We start from the raw sequence: 25,062 nt of genomic DNA on the forward strand, positions 1-25,062 counted from the left end.
AAAAAAAAAACGTAGAATTAGGATTTATATTGTTCTTATTATAGTCACCTATTTCAAAAAAAAATTTTGATTTACTATCGGCTTTCTTCCATTCTAATCGTCAAAATTTAATTAGCGTCAACGGTAAAATGATTAGCAGTTCCAACTTTTCCCAAGCAATCCCGATTTTCAGCCCAATTTGACAACTCACCCCCGACGCCTCCCCTTTCTTCTTCATATACAGACTAGCGAGAAATCAGATCACCTGAACTAAATGTGAAACCGCCTCGTTGTTTCCAATACATATATTTCTTCAATCGTTTGAAACACTTGGAACCACCTCATTATTCATTAATTTGTAAAAATCAACTTGCTATTTATTGACGATACATTGACCCTTAAATATAAAAAGGAAATTTTGATTAATGATTTGGTAATAACATTCTGATACAATTTTGTCGATTTATTATACTTGTTTCAAGCACGGCCATTCTGACAGATCAAAACCAGATAATAAATTAACCCGGACGCCAGAAATAGGTCGTTCAATTCAGGCAATTTGGGAATTGTAAGATCAACTTTTTTATGTTTTATTTTTTTTCCATTCAAATTCAAATATATCTTCATACCTTTCAATTTATCAGACGCTCGGTTTTTTCAGATAAAATCAAGTAAGTGATTTTTACACAATTCAGATCAAATATTTGCATTTTAAGCATTTTAAAATCAGTATTATTACTTACTGGATTTATGAATAATCTGCATATCTAAAAATATTTCTTTTTTTCTTCTAGATTAAAAAATGAGGGAGTTAATTTTTAATTAATTAAATTTAATAAAAAAGTAAGTTCAAAATTAAATATTTAGTTTTTTTTTTATGTCATTCTTTTGAATATTCACATCGATTTAAATGATTTCTGATTTTTTTTAAAAAAATTCTCTGTTGGTGTGTAAAATATACTGGGATAATAACAAATACAGAAATTTTCAGTTTAAGAAAATAAGAATATTCTATAAAAAATTTTTATGTATAAATATTAATTGAATGTTGAATATCAAAGTTTAATAAATAATTTTGTTTAGATTCTGTTATTTTAATTTACCTAAGAAATTGAAAATTATGTAAAAATTGATGGAATTGTTTTAACCAGATCTTTAAAGAAATGTATAAGAACACTGTTTTAAATTAAGAAGATGGACAGACATTTATGATCGAAATCTAATTTACATTTAACCACTAGTTGCAAGTTTATTAATCACTTAACTGTTTTATTTTCTTTACTATCTAATAAGATGGCACCTCCTATTTTGGGAATATTTTCTTATTTCAATTTAAATGGAAATCCATTGAATACTTGACTTATCTATGTATTAGAAGTAATTTTAATATTGAATTATAATAGTTATGAATGGTTTATTTTTTGTTTACAACTATCAAAATTCGATAAATCGATGCACGTATGACATTAAAAAAAACAGGCAAAACAGTTAAGCAGTTAAAGCATTTTATATTAATAATGTTTTAATTAAATCAACTATATTTAAAAATATTTCCTCATTCTTTTTCTATTTCTAAGCATACAATACCTAAAAAAATGTAAAAAATAAATAAAATAAAATCATTGTTTTTGTGGAATGTTGGTTTTTAAACGATTTCCACCGACCTTTCATTCTTCTGATGTGAAATTCGATCAATGAATTGGGTCATGGACAATGAACTCGCAATCGATGAGTCAACGTGTTTGGATTAATCGAAATCGACTCTACCAAACTTAATTGCCACCGCAGCTTTTTCCATTTCTGAAACAAGCAGGGAAATCGCAGACAAGCCGGTCACAGAAAAGTAAAGTCAAGGTCAGAAAAGTGTCCTGATTTGGATCAAGTGCGATATTAACAAGTCGGAAAAGGGTTTCTGAAACTGGTTTTCAGAGGTGTACGCTCTCAGAATTCGAAAGTTTGTTCTCTTAGTTTTGTGAAATTTTTCTCCCTGTATTCTTTTTCAACTGTCGGCCAAACGATATTCTTTTCCCAAGTTTTAATAACCGAAGTGACCTCCGTTTTTGTACTCGGAACCGGAACAGAATATTTTTCAAGGAAAAGAATCTGGTAATATCTGAAACATTTCTTTCTGATTTATGGAATTGAATCAGGTGCTATATCAAAATACAGATGGGTTTTATCACTAAAAAAAATTTTTTTTTGTGCTTTATTTTTAATTAATCTCGAGCAGATGACTAACAGAGAGAAAATGTTTAAACTTTTACAGCATTTTTTTTTACTTGAAGTGATTTATAAAAAATTTAAAATGTATATGCTAGAATTATCAATCATAATGTTTGGATCAGAATATACTGAAAAAAGTTTTGGCTAACAATATTTTTGTTTTTATATTTCAATAATAATTCTCGTAAATAAAAAATCGGAGTTGTTCGTTGTTTACATATTTTTGCGTTTTTAATTTTCTCTCAGAAATCTGATTTCAAAAATTATTTGTATTATGTTACTAATATTTTCATTATTTTCCTGAAATATCCTTGGGAAATATAATTTTTCTTTTTTTTTGCAACCTTCTTTTTTACTTTCCTGTATAAGAAGAATAAAAGAATTATTCTAATCATCAAGAAATTCGAACTCGAAAATTTGGTGCATCTCCACGCCTGATACTCCTGTGTTTCAAAAACACATTCTTGGAAAATGTTTGTCTGTTTGTGATAAAGATATCTAAATAAAGTTAAATGGATGACATTTGGTATATGGTCTTAACATCAAATTTGTAAATTTCCGTCAAATTCTGAGCAAAATCTATTCTGATGTTGTCTGTCTTTCCTACAACTCGAATATAAATTAACATGATAGCTACAAAATAAAGAGAGCTAGATGAATAAAATCCCGTTGTTGTTGTTTCTTATGGCACTTGTCATAGACAAGCTCGCTAACGAAGTCAGCGATTTTAAGCCGAGAGAGCGTCTCTTGATAAAATCTCGTACACAAATTTAATATCTATAATTTAGACACCTATCAAATTATGAGCCAAATTCAAGAAGAGGCTGTTGGTCTGCTTTTATAGAAAAATGTAAACGCGATACCTCAAAACCGCAATGATTTAAACATTTGAAATTTGCTATGTGGTTTTTAATTTGCAGTTATAGTTTAGGAAAATTATATAAAATACAAATTATTATTAGACAATTATAGTTTTAATTGCAATTATAGTTTCATTCGTTTGTGCAAAAACACGTATAAAATACAAACTCTCCTTTATTAGAGAGCATGCAAGAAAGTTTTTGAAAGACCACTCTTACTGATTTCAGAAATTAGCATTCCTCCCCTTTCTCTAAAGTTTGAAGATAATAATAAAAGATGCATGATTGCTAGTTCAAAATAGATGCGGTGCCGGCGTCCTAGTATAGGAGTAGCTCATTTTCCCCGGGTTCGAGTCCCGGTTCGGGCATGGTTGTTCTTCTTCTGTGTTCTATCTGTGAGGTGTGTGAATGTGCCCCTCTATAAAAAGGGGTCGTGCAAGCGATATGGCTCACGATGTAGCTAAGTCGTACTCTTGGCCCTAGTTGGCGTTACTGGAAAAACAAGAGACACTCACTAGGCTTAAATCGCTGACAGATAACTTTTAGCTGGCTTGTGAAGGGCCATAAGTCACAGCAAAATAAATGCGGTTCTTTAATTTGAGAAAGGTTTAATTGAGCTGAAAAATCTAATTATATATTCGCTATAATCTAAATGATTTCTTTTTATTTTTCAATATTGTACAATTCTCAGTGTTTAACCAATTAATTCTTCTTTTTTTTAAATTTGGAATTCATTTTGAAAGAACATTTTCTACGGAGCTAATTAATCCGAATTTGACTTACTTCCTTCTGTTTTGATTTTGGATCAAAAAGGATTCCGTTCATTCAGTTTCGTCCCACATATTAACTGTAATATTTAATTAATATAATCAAATATTATAATTAATATTTTTATGTAAATATCCTTAAAAATAGCTACGCTTAATTCATTTGAGCAGCATATGCATTTAAATATAATAGACAGATTAAATTTTAAAACAAAATGAAAAAATTAACTATTTGGATGTGTTTAATGAAATTTCTCAAAATTGAAGCTCAAGATATCTGTTCCAACTTATAATGGCAATTGGGATGATTAAAGCTAGCATGCAGCAATATATAAAACAGTTGGCGATGATAAATTTGCATTTTCTCACCAATTTCCATAAAAATTAAATTTTTTTTTAAAAAAATGAGCAAAATAATGAAAAGTTTTCTTTTGTAATAACATTTGCGTCTTTCTAAAGTACAGGCATCGGATAAATTTAGTATGACAACCTTTTTAAAAATTAATGGTTTTCTGCATCCCTAAATTTTCAAAGTAAAGATAAAAAACATTAATATAAAGATTTAAAAAAAAAACTTCTATCAAAACTTAGGGGTTCGAATGAAACTTCGGTTTTTCGAAATTCGAATAAACTTCTCAATTAAAAACAATTTCGAGATTTCATATTCTCAGAAACATAAAAGAACTGACCATATTCTCAAATTCATTTTGATATATTTGACATTTCTTCTTGATTTACGTCCCATTGCGAGCAACTCATTTTAATGCATTTTGAAGATCTTTCAGATTCAGAAAGCTCTGAAACTAGAAAAGATCATTTTTTTTTTGGGGGGGGGGGTGATTACAATATTCTCTCATTGTATTCTTTGCATGGGAGAAAATAAAAGATTAACCTTTCAATAATAAATTTTATTTTTGTACAAATTTTTCCTCTAATTTTAATAAATTCAGAAAATTATTTTTAGGTATCTTTTTCGCTAATATTTTTCTTTATTTTAGCATTTGCATTTGTACACATGTGCCTCACGCCGATATTACATGAATCTTTTATATATCTTTTTTTAAATAACTAAAAAAAAAGTTAGGCTGTGATATTTCAAACTGTAATTTTAAATCTTCTTTAATTTTTCTTCAATTTTTGTAGTAGAGATTTAACACGCACACGTCATTTTTCATACATTTTTTTTTCCAATTCTTTAATATATCATTAAGTGAAAACTCATGCAAAATGAATTTTATTTCTATTATATTATAAAAAATGATCAGCACTGGACTTCAAAAAATAATCAAATATGTTCTTTATTTTCTTAATGTATTTTTTATTAAATTAAATGAATATTGAGATTAATGAATACTGAGCCTTAATGAATTTATCGGTTATTTATGATTTCTCAGAAATCAAATTTAAGCCTTTTCAATGCCACGAAGAAACCTGTTTGAACTAATCACTTTTTATTAACTGAATGATTTTCTGGGATAATTAATAGTATCTTATCTTTAAAAACACTCTTTGAGGTAAAAGGATTTTGTTTTAGTAGAAACAAGTAATTTTAATTGTTGTCATGATTTCGACTTAACTGATTCTTTACTAAAAAAACGCATTCCATGAGTATTGCCATTTTTTTTTTTTTTTTTGCTTCTTTCGAATTTATTTCTTTGTGTTCTGTAATGATAATTTTGAATTATTTTTTTACGATTTCATGATAAAAACAACATTAAATATATCGCGGCATATTAGATCCAAGTGTTTGGTTGTGATTCGTCTGAATTCTGATTCATTGATTTTTCTTCTCATTTCAGACAGATTCAATCATTTCAGTATATTTTATAAATTTTAAAGCTTATACTAGTACGTAGGCTACGATTAAATTAAACTATCGGATTAGTATGAATCAATAGTTTGTCAATGATTCGTCTGAATTATGATTTACTGGTTTTTCTTCTCATTTGAGATCGATTCAATTAAATTTGCTCATTTCAGCATTTTATAAATTTTTAAAACTTTTACTAATGCATAGGCTACGATTAAATTAAACTAACTGATTCTTCTGAATTATGATTGATTCATTGATTGTTCTTCTCATTTCAGATCGATTCAATTAAATTCGGTAATTTATAAATTTTAAAGCTTATATTAAAGTGTATGTTACGATTAAATTAATGTATCCGATTAGTATAAATTAATATTATTTTTGACAAAATAATATTAATAATATTTTGAAGATGCACCGGTCTGGGCTGGCTGTTATCCTATTAATAATATCTCAAATCAGATTTACATAGATTTACTAACGAAAATTGCAATAGAAAATATCATGCACATTAGCAGAGTCTTTAAGAAATATATATATATATATATATATATTATTTTTATTACGCTTTTGATATAAATATATAATAAAATTAGAAGTTTTATTTCTTTATAGTGACATCTTCTCTGACCATAATGTTTAGAAAAAAATCGTTTTTAAAATTAAACGCTAATTATGGATTTAAATAATTATTAACTAATAGGAAAAAAAATTCAATATCAAATAAAAAAAATTTTTAAATGCTGAAATTAAATTTTAGAAATAATCTTCAATGTGTTCCATGAATAGAGAACATAATGAATCAGCATGAAATAAAAAAAAAAAGATGCAGACCACAGCTCATCGATCTTTGCTATTTATTTATTTTTATATTTCTTCGCACATGAATAAATCAATCAGTTTAAACATAAAGAAAATTGTCAAGATTATTTCAGGGCGAAACAGAAGTTGGGATTCCACATTTAATAATGACGCAGATAAAAAGGGAAGGGATACTTTTCACTCCACCCATCGTCACAGACGAGGTGGGCGATTATACATATTGATTCTAAACTTGGAAAAAGTTATTATTATTGATGAATTAGTTGCATGATCATACTTTAGATGGTAAAACTATGTATCAAATTTCATATGTATGAATGGTTATGTTGAATCATTGTATGTATATTTAAAATCAACAGATGATCAAGGAATGGCCTTGTCGGATTTGATTCAAAATATAATACGGGTCTAAGCATTATATATTAAGTTTGTATACAAAATTTCATTCATTTAGTGCTTTATCTTGTTCACTTGAGCAGTTGGTCAGTAAACTAGACAGTCTTCCTCTTGATTTTCTTTCAAATATTAATAGGTATTTAATCCTTTAGTGTAAAAACGACTTACTAAATTTCATTAGTCTAGTTCTAAACGTTTTTGAGATATCGTGTTCACAGACAAATAAAAAAAAACATAATACCAAAAATGCTTTTTTCAAATTCAATAAGATTTGAAAAGTGGAGATTTTTTACAATCTCCAATACGAATATTTTAACGATTATATACTTTGTATTCTTCTTTACAAAAAAGTGAATACTAACCTAAAATAAATCATTACTATGCTCACTAAATGAAAATTGTTTTGATATTTGGAAATAAATCGATTATTTTACTAAAAGAAGATCTTTATAATTTGCATTATTTAGGTCAAACACGTCACTAGATGTTTAATTATGAGCCATATCATATCAATTCGCTACAATGAATTAATAATAAATAGTAATAATGACTAATTTAATAATTACTGAAAAAAATTAAAGTAAAAATATGTTATAAAGTTAGATGTTTAGATAGACGTCAATTAATTTTGATTGTTGAAATATTTTAAATTACTATTCTTCACAAATATTCTGTGATAAAAGTAATCAGTTTCGTCGTAATAATTACCAGTTATGTACATGTTTATTATTTCTCCTTCAAATGCAAGAATTGTATTTAAAACGAGATTAGTATTTTAATAAGTTGAAATTATCGTCCGGTGGCCTAGAAACATCAGCAACCAACAATTAAATCAAAGAAATGAAAGTGAACTCTTTTATACATGTTTTCTCACAGTAAGTGCATGAATTTCCTTTCCAAGAAAATGATGAAAGTTATTTTTTTCTGTTATTTGTTACAAAGTATGTCATTTTTTTACAGTCGTTCTTTATTTCTTACTTATGAGTGTTGAAAATGTGTTGCGAGTTCACGTGCGGGTTATGGCAACGCCCCGATATATTTTCAAACTTAATAGAAAAAAAAATACAGAAAATATTTAAATTATTTTTTTAAATTTAAAACTTGTTTTAATGTATTTACTTTTACATTTAAATTATACATAAATTCTATAAGAGCAGCTATTTTATAAAATTCTCTTGAGTTAGTAAACAAGTAATCGGAAAAAATGTCATTTAAAGCATTGTGTTTGAATATATGAAATAAAGAATGGAAAGATATTTTAAAATTTCTCATTTACATGTCGGTGAAATTTATACGTCTGTTAATCATATTGCCAATTCATTTGAAACAATTCTAAAGTAGTTCATTTACATAGATATGATACAATTTATTTATTTATATTTTTTAAGAGTCATTATCACTTTCGAAGAATACTTAAACTGGGGAAAGGATATCATTAACTTCGAAATTATTCGTAACTAATCTTCTTTGATGACCAGATATTCACTGAAGATACTGGATATTAATTGATTTTAGTAAATTCAGCTAAATTTCATTTAAATTCTTTAAATAGAACTATATAATAATGAGTCTTTCAAACTGTCACACATTAAAATGTTGTTATTTGAATCGTTTGACATATAAATTATGTTCATTTTTGCACATAAACTTTTTAAATGGAACCAGTGCCATGACATCATTGCGCTTTTTAAAATGTAAAAATAGGGTTATCTATCTTCTAAATTTTGAAGTTTAACAATTTTTTATTCGTCCTATAAACTATATACAGTGGCACAAAAAATTAAGAGTACACCTTACTTTTACTTGATGAATCCGACTTTCAATATAAATAACACATTACCGGGAAGTGCAAACAAGTTTTTATTTTTACACATAACAAATGGTTTAATTTAGAGTAAAAATAAAGAAAAATCAACGAAGGACTTCTAAATTGAAAAGTTTCAGAAGCATTTTAAATAAACATACGCAGAATTTTGTTTCAAAAAATGGAGAATACACCAATGAAATTTTTGCAATATCACGAATAGAAACAAAGTGTCACTATTAAGTTACATGTCTTTTGGCTTTTATAATGGCCTCTGAACGTCATGGTACCGATTCTAGCAATTTTTGGGGTATCTAGAGATATTTTACTCCAATCTTCTTGCAACACTTGTTTTAAATGGGTTTTGTTTCTAATTTTGTGCTTTTGAACCACATTTTCGAGTATGGCCCACGAATATTCAATGGCATTGATGTCGAGGCACTGTTGTGGTGTGTAACTGCTGTTTAGAATGAAAAAGCCACCATATTTTGACGTTACATGCATTTTGTTTGGGGTCGTTGTCCCCCTGGAAAATGGAATTTCCATCTAAACCCAAATGTTTAACACTTTTCTTTAAATTGCTGCGACCATATGGTTCATCCAACTTGTTGCAGAAACTTTTCAAATCATAGGCGGAAGTGTAAGTGCTGAAACTGTGCAAAATGCCATTAGACAAGCTGGATATAAAAGTCGCATTGTTAGAGACAAACCGTTCATTAGCTTGCAAATTCAGAAAAAGCATTTGGAGTTTGCAAAAATCATCAATTGAAGACCAATAACCTTTGAAAGAAAGCTATATTTAGTAATAAAAGAAAACTCAACATTTTTGGCAGTGACAGCCATCATACTGTACGGAGAAAGCCTAATATTGCTTTGGATCCATAAAATTTACATCCTACGGTTAAAAATGATGGTGACACCGTTATGATTTGAGGTTGCATCGCTTCATGCGGGGTAGGAAATATAATTTTTATCGATGACATTATACACGATATGGTTTACTTGGATATACTTCACAGAAATCTAAAGGAAAGTGCTAAAAATTTGGGTTTAGATGGAAATTTCATTTTTCAGTAGGACCACGACCCCAAACAGAATGCATGTAACGTCAAAAATATATTGCCTTTTTCATTGTAAACAGCAGTTACACACACCCAACAGTACCCCGACATCAATACCATTGAATATCTGTGGGCCACACTCGAAGCAGTGGGCCAAAAACACAAAATTAGAAACAAAACCCATTTAAAACAAGTGGTGCAAGAAGAATGGGGTAAAATATCTCCAGATACCATCAAAAATTGGTCGAATCAGTACCACGACGTTTAGAGGCCATTATAAAAGCCAAAAGACATGCAACTAATACCGATATGTTCTTTCCATGCGAGATATTACAAGAATTTCATTGGTGTATTCTCAATTTTTTGAGGCAAAATTCTGCGTATGTTTATTTAAAATGCTTCTGAAACTTTTCAATTTAAAAGTTTTTAGTCAATTTTTCTTTATTTTTATTCTACATTAAACCATTTGTTATGTGTAAAAATAAAAACATGTTTGCACTGCTCGGTAATGTGTTATTTATATTGAAAGTCGGATTTATCAAGAAAAAGTAAGTTGTACTCTCAATTTTTTGAGCCACTGTAGATATTAAACAAAGTTCTTCTTCTTTAGCTTCCAACATTCGAAGAAAATCACACGAATAAGTATTCGACGAAATAATGAAAACGATTTGAATTTCATGGCAATAATGTTGTTTACTATTGGAAATCGGGTAAAAAAAAATATTCTTAAAATATTCCCATAATTAAAAAAAATGTATGACTATTGAATTGATATTGTTAAAAAGACACATTTGAAATAATAATATAAATTTTGAAATAGCGTAAAATTCGTTTTTTACAATAATATTTATTACAATAATAATGAAAAATTCTGAAATTTAGCTTTATAAAAAAAGGAATGAAAATTTCATAAATCTTGTACAGTAATTTTCATAAGTAAAAAAAAATATTTTTTGTTGAAAATTCCATCACTATAGTTAGATTTTGAGAATGAACAATTAAAAAAAAATTCACATTTAAAGCCCCAGAAAATTATAATATTATTACATCTGTTTGAATTTCAAATCTCTTTGAAGGCAAACATTTGAGCTTGACAGGCATGGAATGTTATTTAATTTACGATATTTTTAGTGTTGAAATACTCCTACGGTTCGCTGAATTTTGCATGAAAAAATAATTTATCTTAAAATGGGAAAGAAGTTTCACAATAGTATTCTCTCCTTCATCAAATACCTTACATACAAAACTTCCTCAACAGTCATTCTTCCGTCTGCTTTAAAAGTCTTACAGTTAATGAAGTTTACGTTTCTTATTTAACCTTTAAAAACGCAACCTTACTTTCCTTTTTAATAACTGAGTGCGTAGTTATTATGGTTCACCTTAATAACCTGCCTCTTCATTGCGAAAGAAGTAGAATATGATTTTTCCAGAAAGATTTGACCACACCCACTAATAATTTAAATTTAATTTATTTTTTTTTTTTTTTTTTTTTTGAAAAATTCGAATGATTTTAAAGACATAAGAGAAAACAGTTTTGTTTTGAATAGAAACCAAAAATAAAATCTTCATGATAACGAATTTCTAAAGTAATGGAATCTTCTTCAACTCCACCCCTCATTTGATGCTAGATTTTTGATTCTCATTGTCGTTTTGCAGTTCTCTTTCCGATCCTAAAATTCTTCAAATTCTTCTTATGGTTATATAATTATAAGACCATCTTTATTATTATAATATTTTTTTTTCTTTTATTATTCTATATCAAGATATTTCTATATCAAGATAATTTTTTCTATTGAAATACTTTTAACCTGGAAATGAGTTTTCCTTTCATATAATTTTTTTACCAGCTAGTTTGATTTATTTTATGATTAAAAGACATTTTTCCATGGTTTAGCAAATTTTCGAGTATGTTATCAGAATAGATTTTTGGTATGTTCTTGTAAATTTAAAAATTACAATATTTCAATATGATTTTCGGAAATGTATTGCTTTGTATATTTTATCTTAATTATTACGTTGATTATAACGTTATACGTTTTGATTATAACGTTATATATATATATATGATTTTTCATTTTTACAATCGGCAGCATTGTCAGATTCTTAAATATAGCATCACTTTTTTTGCTTCAGGATTTTTTTTAATTTTTAAATTATTAAAAAAAATTGCATTATAAGTTAATTTCATAACAAATGATTTTAAGAATTTATACCGGGTTTTTTTTTATTATTGTTTGGTTTTATTTAACGTCTGCAACTTCGGTTTGGCCTCATTTCTAAATAAAAATATTAGGTTAATAGGATATTTTGTCACAATACTAAAACAAAGGTTCCTGATTACCCCACTTATCACTTATAATTAAATATTTTTAAATGAACGTTATTATAAGCTTTGGTTTTATTTAATTTTAAGAAATATGCTTGTTGAAAATTCTTTTGTGTAAGAGATTCATATAGCATTTAATTTATTTATTATATATTTAATATTCCTCTTTTAATGAATAATGTCAGTTCAATATCATTTTCCGTTTTAAATATGGCAAGCTGCATTTTCAGACTTTATTTTCTTTCTTTCAAATCTGCTAAAATATTTGTTTGTTGTTCTTTAAAACTAATATTATTCACCGAATTTCCTTTATTTACAAAATACTTGCAAATAAATAATAAGTTACAGACGAAATAAAATATTATTCAGTATATTTTAAGAAAAATCGTCTGCGCAATCAAAAATAACATCGATCGATTCCCTTACGTTTACGATTGCGCATTTTATTGACGTCATCTAATGATGAACACCAGAACAGAATGTTATTTTACGTTGAAGCTAGAGAGATGAGTAATTTAACATCAATAATATGATTTGATTTGTGATTTTAGAAGTATTTTAGCAATTAATCAAGAATAAAAAGTGAGAAAGGTAGTTTTTAGAGTCTTCATGCGTTTTATATTTTACTTCCCACCTGGTCACTTAATAATTTATTTCGGGAAAATGTGCAAATAAACGGTTTCATTTCGAAGTTTTACTGCAGAACACCGCAGATCCAGTCATTAAAAATGTCTATTTTTGTCAACTTTTTATTTATTTTCACAATGATGTGCTTTTTCTCAGTCACATTCAATTATGTAAGTACATGAATGTTCGATGTTTCAAAAGGTTTAATTCTTTAATTTGTTGGCAGCAGCGTAACAAGAGTTTTAGCTGTCAAGAATCTCATAGCTGCAAAATAGAAAACTTTAAAACGTTTGTCTTCAAAATGCGGCGTGTTTTTATGAGGCTTTCCAAAAAAAGTTTTTAAAAATGAAAAGATTTTCGTTTTGATAATTATATGAAATTTCATATCTGTTACTCGTTATGTTTTTGCGTCATCGAATTCAAAAACAGATTTATAGACAAAATGCCAAGAATGTGTCTTTTGATCTCGGAGATGTTTGACATATGGAAATTCGTTTGAAATATCAGGTTTAAGTCTTTAATATTACAATACTTTCTCTTTGTATAATATCTTAAACAAGAAAGTAAAATAAAGCTTTAAAAAAGAAAAGCACCAAATACTATCGTTCTATACATAAAACGGTCCGTAACGTCACAATTTGAGCCATAAAAAATTTCGTAGCTGCAAAATAGAAAGTAACTTTTATCTTCAAAAGCAACATGTATTTACGGCTTTCCAAAAGAAGTTTTTAAAAATCGAAAGGTATTCATTTTAATAATTAATAAAAGTATGACATTTTTCATTCATATGTGTTCTTATTAATTTTCTTCATGAACAATTTTTCCTGAAGGAAATTTAACGAGTTATTAGCTGTTGAAAAAATATCTACTAATTGGAAAGGGACTTCTGATATTTAAATTAATTTCGCACTCATCTTCAAAAATGTTCATTAATAATAAATAGCATCGGAAAAATTTAAAACTAATTTTAATTATGCTTAGAATTTGGATTAAAATTGTTTCGATGAAAAAAATGCGGTTGTACACTTTATAACTTTATAACTAATAATATTACAGAATCAAATAACTGTCATTGATGTTTAATTTTGTAATCACGCTGCGCTTTCTTTTTCAAATAGAAGGAATCTGGAAAGTTTTATGAATAAAATTTTGCCTATCCAAATTACCTCGAAAACTAATCTACGTTTAGTTAATATGTTTCAATTACAAAGGCTTATTTAGACTTATTCCTAATTACAAAGCCCGAGTTCATACATCGTTGTATGAACTCGGAAATATGAACTGAATGTGCTTTGCTCAGAAACGTGAACTCCAGTCATGATTTGCCGATATAATTTCTACTTCATTTGCTCTTCAATGGAGACCATGTTACCCTTAGAACTCCCGAGCGGTTCAAGAGGTTTGTGTTTGATTTCAAATTCTTAAATTTATTGCATTAAAGTTCTCTTACAACTCAAGATGTATGTGTGACATTAAGTTGCGTTTACATTCCTTGCTATCATGTGAATTACTTAGTTTCTCAAGATTATAAGCAACTTATGAGACTACCAAGTTACTTTTAAATTCCATGCTACCATTTGGAATATGCAATTTAAGAATAAAGGAATATTAAAAATCTTTAAGCCTCTTCTAGACGGGTGATAACATGCAATTTTAAATTCGATGCACAATTGCTCTGATCTAGTTGACAGACAATTGCAAAATATCATTGTATAGACTGTATTTTTAATCACTTTCTCTAACTAATCTCGAGACATTTAATTAAGCTTAAAAATACTCATTTCCAACTACATTGAAGAAATCTAAAAATAAAATTCAATAATAAAAAAAAAACACCCTAGATTTCTTTAGAAATGTCTTGTATTCATTTTGGCCTCAAGAGCAGAGAGAACTGTATTTTTATATTAGAACCAGAGATAATTTCTTCAAAATGCATTTTGTGTTCATAGCAGAGTGAAAAACCAGCGGGTGTGGTGTTCCTAAGACTTTCTCGAATACCTTCTAATGAACTCGCCATGGCAGAGAATGCCTTGCTCGACATTGGCATGGAATAGTTATGAAATATTAACTTTCAAAGTGAATTTATCATTTTTACTGAATCTAACGTGTAATCCTGGGCGAGTTATTTGGCGATTAATCCCTGGCATACTTTAGCCAGGAAATACAGACAGAAGACAGTCAATCCTTTGTTGGTTTTGTCTCAAACTTTGGCAGGTAACTATAGGACACTATAGTGGTTATATCTGTGTACCGAAATTTATTTATCTAGCTTTCTTCTTTTTCTAGTTATCGTGTTGAGTTATATTCAAACAACCCCACAAATTATCGCCTCCTGAACAGATTTCACTCAAAATTTGATGGAAATTTGCAAATTTGGTGTAAAGACAATATATTAAATTTCAATCGTCTAGCTCAAATCGTTTTTTTTAGTTATCTTTATCACAGACAGACGGACAGTTTTCAAAAACGTGCCTTTTGAATTCAGGTGGTCTAAAACGTAGAGATTTGTCAAAATCTCGAGTTCGGGTTGTTTTGACGATTATTATACTTTCTCTATCTACGTACATAAGAAAGTATAAAACTAATAACGGATTTTTTAGTGCTTTCTTTTCCATAGACGGTACACAAAATTTGATGCAAATCAACAATATTGGAGACAGCATTGTATTTCAAATTTCTTTGAGTAGTTGTTGCATTTTCGAATTACGCAATTACATGCTCTTAAACATCCAAAAGGGTAAACTAGGACCAAACTTTGGCATAGATCTAGGGAAATATAATATAATTTATGCTTAATTTCATTCATCCAGCCATTTACGTTTTTGAGTTCTCGCGTTCATATGGACATAAACACACGAACAGACAAACATCTCACCGATGGATTTCCACTAAAATGAGATAAAAAAATTGGCTAATTTGGAAAAAGGATAAATTTCAAATCTGTAACTCGTAGTGTTTTTGAGACATCGAATTCATGCACAAACATACAGATAAGAGATGCCCAGATTGTGTTTTTCGAACTCAGAGAAGTCTGAAATAGGGAAATTTGTTTGAAATCTCAGATTTAAGTTTTTAAGGGTTACGATACTTTCTCTTTGTATACTTCGTACATGAGAAAGTAAAATAAAGCTTTTAAAAATGAAAAACACAAGAAACTAACGTTCTATACACAACGGACCAATAAAATCAAGTTCGAAATAACATGCTTTTCTGTCAACTAGTATTTGTGTTTGTTTAAAGCTCCATGACTAAATAAAAAATATGTTGTTTCACTGCCTCTCGTAAAATTTTATGTTCAGTCTTTAATCCTTTGACTGGATCTAAAAACAAGTGACTTTTTTTTTTAGTTACTTTGAAAAAGAAGCAAGTGTATTATTTTTTTGTTTATCTTCCTTTTTCAATCTTAGTTGAAAGTATAAAATATATATTGTGTTACATTCAAAAAGCGGCAAAGGTTTAAACATAGCGTGAATGAATCACACCTCATCTTTTTCTTGCTTTAAGAAATCTGTTTATTTCTAAGAGCGCATCATTTTTTTAATATTATTTGGTCATATGTCTTTTTTCTGTTTGGTTCTAAAATAAATAAACAGAAAATACATGTTTGCTTTCTGTGTAAGTCACCATGTAGACAGGAATCGTTGATTCGATAATATTGTTTGATAACATTTGGTTCGCTCGATAATATCGAGAGATAATATTGGTAATATATGTTTTACGTAATATTTGGCTTTTTTTGTATTTTCTTTGGATTAGAAGACATGAGGAAAAAAAATTTATATACCTGATATTATTAATCTTTTTATATTTTGTAACACATAAATAAGAAAAAAACTACATGTACTTTCATAAAAGTATTTTTCGATTAAAACTCAGTATATTTTAAAAGAAGTGTTTACTATCTCAATTAATAATAAAGATGTGTGTGTTTTTAGTCTTTATGGAAAGATTTTTAATCTTAATTTGGCACAAAACGTACTTTGGTGGGTAGGAATATGCATTTTTCATTTGAGTTAAGCTTAACTTCTGATGCTCTTCAAATTTCAACCTAATTCTATTTTCGATCTATATTACAATTCTCTAAGGTAATATTTATGATATGTAAAGTAAATATTCTTTCCGGCAACTTTTCGAATCGGAATTCATGTAATTTACATCATCCTTTACCAAAATTTTAGATGTTGTGTATCAAGGCCTATATGTAGAGAAAGGATTCTAAGACTGTTATTTGTCAGAAGTGTCTCTTTCACAAAAAGTAATACGGCTCGTAGGCCTCTAAAACAAACAATCACAAATCTAGAAGAAAACGCTTCACAGAAATTAAAATATGACTACACATTTTTTTTCTGCTAATATCTTTTAATAATAAAGGTGTGTGTGTGTGGGGGGGAGGTGCGTGTATCGATACTCTACAGGGATAGACCATTAAATGCAAAGAAATCAATTTGGGCACATATATATTTGGGAAGATGGGAATGCGCTTATTGGAGTTATTTTCTTTTTTTAAATTTTGATGAATTAAACAGTTAAGTACGTTTGACATGTCTGCACCTCAATCCAATTTTTTTATCTAAGGAAAATGAAATCTTATTCACTTTATTAGAATTTTTTGAAAAATTTTCTATTCAACCATTTGTACTGCATTCGACATGCATATGCTTGCTTGATCGCTTGACTTATGTCATGCATATGCTTGATTGACAGAAATCGAATTTTTTGTTACAATATAAGGCCTCTAGATTTAAAGTAAAATTCTTTTTCAAAGCAATAAAAAAATGTGGATCTACAAAGTTTGTAAGACCTCGCATTCTCTATTAGAATAAACCATATTTTTATTTATTTTAAGAGTCAAATTATTTATTTTTTAATTGAAATAAGACGTGTTAGAATAAATTAAGATGGGAAAAATTCCGCTCAACATACAAATTGTTGAACGGTATTATTCCGTAAAAAAAACATTACCTTATGGATATTTTATAGATTTCATAGACAGTGCGAAATTATATACGAATATTTAAAATGGAATTTTTCATAAGAGAGCCATATCATTAAAAAAAAGCCCATATTAACAACAGAAATCCATGTGGCTAATTTAAAAAAAAGACAAGAAGGAAACTAACTTAAAAATTTACAAGTCATTTTTAAAAAGTATATATTAATCGAAAAACAAATTTATAGTTTAGAAAAAATCGAATTATTGATTACTATTGATTACGTTGCGGTTTTGACGCAGATTTTACATACCAATGAATACACGCTCACTTTATTGACCTTTCAACAGCTGACTTCTTTTACACTCTCGAAACCAAATTGTACATGATGTTTATTGCTTAAAAATTCATCCCTGTGTTAAATTATCTTCTTTTAACAGAATTTTGCAATTAATAACTGACTTAAATTCTTTATTTAATCCATATGCATCACGATTGTAAATCTTCGCAGATTGTAAATTAAACAGTGATGATCGGAGGAAAACGGAGCAAAACAAATTTTAAAAAATGATCATTTTTACCTTTTGCTTCAAACTTTAAATCAAAAAAGGTTATGAACGCAAAAAATCAAACTGAAATTGAATGCAAACATGTAATTCTAAGAAGAAAACCACCTTCTTCACATCTTTACTCTCTCGTACATAAAGTATTGTAACCGTCAAAAAAGTCGAATTCGAGATTTTGAGGAATTTCCATGTTTAGACCACCGAAAAATACCTTTATGACATTATGTTTGTTTGTCCATCTGCTTGTGACAAAGAAAACGAAAAAAAAAATTTGAACTAAATGGATGAAATTTGGTATATGACTTTTACACCAAAATTGTGAGTTTCTATCAAGTTTTGAGGGAAAATCATTCAAAGGGGCTCCGCCTGCTCGGCTAATTTAACATGATAACTAAAAAACGAACAGAGCCATATGGTTAAAATTTTGTACACAGATTTATCTAAAGTGTCGATTCCTATCAAGTTTGGAAGCAAATCCGCTAAAGAATTGACTTTCAGAAACGTGTAAAAGCTATAACTCAAAAGTGCAAAGTAGTTTTGTGGCAAAATTTATTTTCCATCAATTAGAAAAAAACACATCTAAAATACAAATTCATTGTTCGAGTACTATTAAAGCATGCCGGGGATAAATTTCCAAAAAAATCGCCAAGGATCACACGACAAATTCTGTAAAAATGTTAAATTCGCGCCAAAGATCAATATTTCGTACCTATTTTTCGCAAATGCCATTCAGTACATTTTAGACCTTACTCAAGGTCCAACATTTTATGCGTGATGAGGAGTGTAACACTTTTATTTGAGAGCGTGGCAGAAAGTTTTAGAGAGACCACTCCCGCCAATTTTAAGTTATATAACATATAAATAAAAACAGATCATTTAACTTTTTCAATATATGTGCAAATTTCGGAAATGGGTGCTATTTCTGATTTGCTTGTATCGTTTTTCATCAATTTCTGTACTGAAATCAGAATGTCATTATTTCTTCAAATTATTTTTAAAGGTACTTGTTGGTTGTGAATGTGACCAAAAAGCGCCAAGAAAAATTTTCGCCAATTCGGAGATTTTAATCGTCAAATTATATAGCATGTGATTCGCCGTTCAAAATTTTTCACAATAAATGATAGTGCAATTGAGTATATTTTTACAATTTGGCGAAATTTTTTATTGGCGCTTTTTGGTTTCCGTTAAAACCGAATTGTACCTTTTTAAATTATTCAAATTCTATATTTCCCCAATTTTAAAATTTTAATTGTCGATTTCAAATCAATTATGTGCTAAAAAGTAATTTACTGCCAATTCCCATTCATGTTAAAAATACATAAATTAGTCGACAGACACTAATCTTTTCAACATAGCGCACAGAAAAAATCTGACAGGCGGACACTAACGTCATTCGGAATAAATCCAATTTATAAATAATGACATTCGAACTTTTTGTTTCCCGCTAAACACTAGTTGTCACCAAACAAACGTGAGTATGACCTTGATGTCAATTCCTCATTCCTCATCTAATACCTCAGAAGAACCGCAATGCTTTTACGAGGAGCAGATGAAATGACAAGTCTGATGGGTAGCCCGGCAGTGCAAACATTGTTAAGGCGCTCTGTCGTAGCTCAGCTGGTATGCACATGCGAATAATCAATTTCAAAGTCGCAGAGGGAAATTTTTCGCTGAGGTGCGAGTGCGATTCAGAACCGCTGATTAGAGAAAACATCTGCAGAGAGATAGATGCCAGAGTGGCAGCTGTTCCTGATTAAAAAGTTAAATTCCATACGAGGTTTGTTTAATTTTATATATAAATCGTTCGATATAAATCGTTATAATGTTAAAATATTTAAGTTTTTATTTCTGCTTTTAAAAAACATACTTTAAAATCCATCCAAATGATGAACCAAATTTTAAAGCTTTCCAAAACAATTTAATTATTTTGTAAGGCTTTCATTTAGAGAAATATAATAGAAATAAGAACTGTTCACTTCATTGCAGACCTGAAACATTTAAAATTTAATTGCACATAATTAGTATAATATTTTATTGAAATATTTTTTTAACTCTACCTGAAAATCTTTTCTAACATCTCATGCTTTTTTTTTCTTTAAATGAAATTATGTTTCTTTATTTGAAATAAAAGGGCATTCCTATAAGTGATTGTAGATTTTACGATAAAAGATTAACGGTAAAAAATTTATAAATGGATTTTTTTTTTCTGTTTTTAAAATATACTATATTTTCTGTTGCTAGCAATTCGATAAAATAAAATTGGTATACATTTGAAACACCTGAATTTTTTTAAATTTTCAATCTAAAAGAAAAATTTATAATAATAAAATGTTTTATCTGATTTTTTATGTAATGTAACAATTGTGATTGCATTCTGAATACGAATAATATAAAAAAAACCTCATTAACTTTATAACAAATTATAAATAAGACTTATATGGTAATTATTTTTATAATGAAAAATTATAAAGCATATAATTAAATAATACTTATTTTATTTGCCAATATGATTTAAAAAATAGGTGTATATAAACACACGCTGACAGCACTTTGATCTCTTAATTAGAATCTATGTTATAAATTAATCCCTTTTCAGAAAAAGTTCCTTCAGATTCCACACTTATTGTATAATAATTACTTAAGATATGCACTTTTTTCAGAATATTTCCATCCATTTAGTTTTTCATTCAAAATACTCACGTTCTTTTTTAATGATTTTATCAATGTTTAAATTTTTCAAATCGTATTTCTGCTTCCGTTTCCATAAATAACTTTTATCAGCTACAAAGCATCTCTACTATTTTTGAGTGCTGCCACTGCAGTGAAGTAAATAGGTATAAAAAAAGTGCACTTTGCCGGTAAAAACCTAGATAAACCGAATTAAGGATAGAAACAATGTTGAGTCACCTGTAAGAATGTGAGAACTAAAATTGGCAATAGCAGCTTAACAGTATTGCAATCCCTAATTCCAATTTCTAAAACATTTTATTATATCTTCTTAAATGTTGATGAAAAGACACTTTGTTTTTCATTTCGCAGTAAATGTTTTGTGTTCACTGTAGAATATGTCTTACAATCTGACAGCTGAAAAAAAATCAAACAGTTGATTAACCTTAAGTACTTAACTCATGAATTAAGTCAAAATTAGCATTAACTTTGATTCAGAGATGATTTTTTGATGTCCGTCCTATTTAGGCGATTTAAAACATGGTAATAGAATAACGAATGAGTAGAATAATATAGTAGCTGTCTGACATTTTTTCCGAAATCTATTTATAATATGTTTCACAGGAAAGACAAAAATAAGATGATAATTATTTAAATATCTGCTTTGATATAGAAAATATTTAGTAAAAGTTCTTGATGAAATTTTTTCAAAGATTTCTTTCTCGTTGCTTTATCGTCATATTAAACACATTTTCTCGATCATATGTTTTATATTGTTTATATTTGATTCATTGATTCTGATTTTTTTTCCATTGTTCTGTAAGTAAATAAATATCAACATAAAAGATAAAAAAATTGAAAACTTTCATTTTGTACATTAGTATACTTACTAATATATAGAACTTTTAGTCTAAGTCACTTGTTTAAAATATATAAAATATTAGTTTATATAAACATCGATTGCAAATCTAGCTTTCATTGTGAAATTATATAACAAAATTAATTTAAGAGTATAAAAAGATCGAATACGTGAATTTACATTGTAAAGTTGTATTTCTAACTTTTTCGTATTCTTTTAATACAAAATAATAATTTGAATCATGGAAAAATTAAATAACTCATAGTTTCAATGTTATTATCAAAAAATGTTATTAGTATTGCTGCCAAATAAATAAATAAATAAAGAATATGAATTCTATGGATTATAAAATATTAAGACAATAACATTATGTTAAGTACAACTGACTTTCCTGTCTGTTTCATTACCTTCATTTCTAATGGCGAGTAAGTAACTTATTTATAAAGACTAAGTATTTGTTTAAATAATATTATGCCATAATAAATAAATACATAAACATTTTCACATAATTACCAAAATAAAAAAAATCTAAAATAAATCATTAATATATTGATTAAATTAAAAATATATTGAAGAAAGTAACTAAATTGAGAAGTTTAATAATAATAAAAAGATGTGCTAATTGCGTAAATTTGCTGAAATCTGAATCATTGACACGTACGAATAAAGTTCCACATGTTCCAAACGATTTAAGCCCCCCCCCAAAAAAAAGCTAGTAGCGTGTTAAACAAGGAGATAAAAATTTCTGAAATAAATGCCTATCATTTGTAATAATATCTTTACAAATTTATGGATATATACTTTAACAAAGTACAAAATTCAAACTATACATTTATTATTGCTGAAATTACTCAAAGTTGTATTAAAATTTTTAATGAAAATGAGTTTGAAAATGTAGATAGGATCGAAACAATAAAAGAAGTAATTTTCAAACTCTTGTAAAGGTCGATGCACGACAAAGAAAGTTGACAGTTTATTCTATAACACATCAGTTTTGGAAAAAAATTGTTAATTTAGAAGAGTTATAAAATTACGACAAAGCATAATCGCAGGATTTTCTTCGCCGTAGCTTCAAATGCGAATCCAAGAATGCCACATTTTCCGAGTGTAACTCAATATCGCATTTACTGATTAAATATAAAATCAAACATCGCAGATCAACTCCTTGAGATTAAAAAAAAATGCTAAATCTTGTAAGGATTCTTGTTTCTCTACTCTTGCATGGTTTCTCTATGTGTGATCTTTAATTATTTTTATGAAAATATTTTTTAAAGCGTCAAAATTGACTACGTTAAAATCGAATTCACTTTTTGAGACGATTTTTTCGAGATATCGAATATCGACACTTAATAAACCTTCTAAAGATTCTTAATTTAGGGGGGGGGTCGTTCTTCTTGCATTTTCCTTAATTTCTTAAGATTCTTTGCTAATAAAAAGACGAATATGTATATGTATTAACACTCTGCAGGCCAGACCTTTTGACCTGCAGCTACAAAAGTTGGTACATATGCACCTCAGAGGGTGGGAATATGCAATTTTGAATGATATTTTTAAAATATCAATTAATTAAAAATTAACTTGAATTTTACACCGTTTCAAAATTTAAACAAGTAGGAGTGATCTCTTAAAACTTTCACGCATACTTTCTAATAAACTTGCCGTGCCAGAGAACGCCTCCCATTTCATTTGTATTCAATAATTGATAGCTTGGACGTAAATTTAGCAATTTTACTAAATCTGCCATGTCATTATTGGCGATTTATTTGGCGATTATTCCCTGGCATACGTTAATAGTATCCAAAAATCGAATTTACATACGTTTTTCCCAACCGAATGAAATAAAAATATGACACAAAACTGCACTGTTGTCATGAAATCCCATACCAAATTTGATGCATTTAAGTCATTACATTTTTGAATTATCGCGTTACATGCTTCTGAAAGAACTGACCGACAGACAGTCAACCCTTACTTGGATTTGGCTCAAAATTTGACAAGTATCTACACTATAGATATTAAATCTGTCTATCGAATTTTATCTATTAGCTCTTTTTGTTTTATAATTATCATGTTAACTTTTATACAGACAGACGGACATACTAAAGTCCGATTTTACTCAAAATTTGATAGCAATCTGCAAATTTGGTGTAAAGACCGTATACCAAATTTCACCCGTTTAGCTCAAAGAATTTTTGAGCTATCTTTGTCACAGATAGACAGATAGATGGACGGATATTTTCTAAAAATGTGTTTTTCGAGCTCATGAAGGTCTAAAACGTAGAGATTTGTCAATATATGGAGTTCGAATTTTTTTATGGTTATAATACTTTCTTTATATTACACATACGAGAAAATAAAAAATTGCTTTTTCGAATGAAATCAATTAAAAGTCGAACAAATTTTGTTCTCACTTTTTGTAATTTTCAAAGTTATTATTTTTTGCTTATTTTTTAATGATACTTAGTTTATGTTCATATCTTAAAACTGGAACCCTTTTGATTGTCTCATCAAATATATTTCTTGATTTTCTACTATTGTTGAAAACTAAAAAAGACTCTGTTTAATATCGACTTAGAATAATTTATATATTTGAATTGAAATTGCTACAAAAACGCATGTCTGCATAAAAAATTGGATTTTGTAATTTTTTCAGAAGTGCATTAATTGACTGAAATATCATAAAAAAAATATAATCTTCTGTGTCATTTTGAGCATTATTTTGAATGGAGGAAGTCCATCTCTTATTTAGAAAATAGCTTTTGTAGTGAGAATTTTGTATATATTTAGTATGCGAAACTAGAAGACATTGACAATCTTTGGTCAGGTCAATGCTAACTAATTTGCTATTCTAACTAATTTGTCTTTTCTTGAACACAGTTTTCAATAGAATACTGAAGATCAAAGTAAATATGTTCAAAATTTCTCAAAATCTTTTATTTAGAACAAATATATGCAAAATAAGATTATTTTATTTTTAAATATAAATTTCATGCATGACAGTCACTTTTGTTTGGTGAAATATTCCCCGATTTTGAATTTTATCAAAGCAATTACTGATAAATAATTTAATTCTTGTACTTCCATTATGATTTTTTTAACAAACGCCGTAAGTAATTAAAATTCTGTCTAATAAGCTTTCTGCTCAGGTTCCAATGTGATGACATTCAATAAAGGACAAGGTTAAACTGAGAGACGAAGGATTGCATATCAATGTCTCTCATAGCAAGGTCAGTCTAACTTGCGTTTCCGGACGGCAAATGGGATGAAGCCGAAAACTTTCCTTTAGATCTATATTTCAAAAGTGACCCATGAACGGAAGTTAAGAGCGACTCGTAAGATAGCGGAAAAGATTGAAGCAATAGTT

At 28.2% G+C, this 25,062-nt stretch overlaps 1 protein-coding gene across 1 annotated transcript in view; it reads left to right on the forward strand.

Moving 5' to 3' along the window:
• Nucleotides 1-19,706: 19,706 nt before the first annotated feature.
• Nucleotides 19,707-25,062, forward strand: part of LOC129988014 (high affinity cationic amino acid transporter 1-like) — a 54,838-nt gene continuing 49,482 nt past the window's right edge. Inside the window, exon 1 of the mRNA XM_056096086.1 lies at nt 19,707-19,949. The gene's annotated coding sequence lies outside the window, so the exon portion shown is untranslated. The remainder of the gene's footprint in view (nt 19,950-25,062) is intronic.

Source organism: Argiope bruennichi, chromosome 10, assembly GCF_947563725.1.
Source record: "Argiope bruennichi chromosome 10, qqArgBrue1.1, whole genome shotgun sequence".
Taxonomy (NCBI): domain Eukaryota; kingdom Metazoa; phylum Arthropoda; class Arachnida; order Araneae; family Araneidae; genus Argiope; species Argiope bruennichi.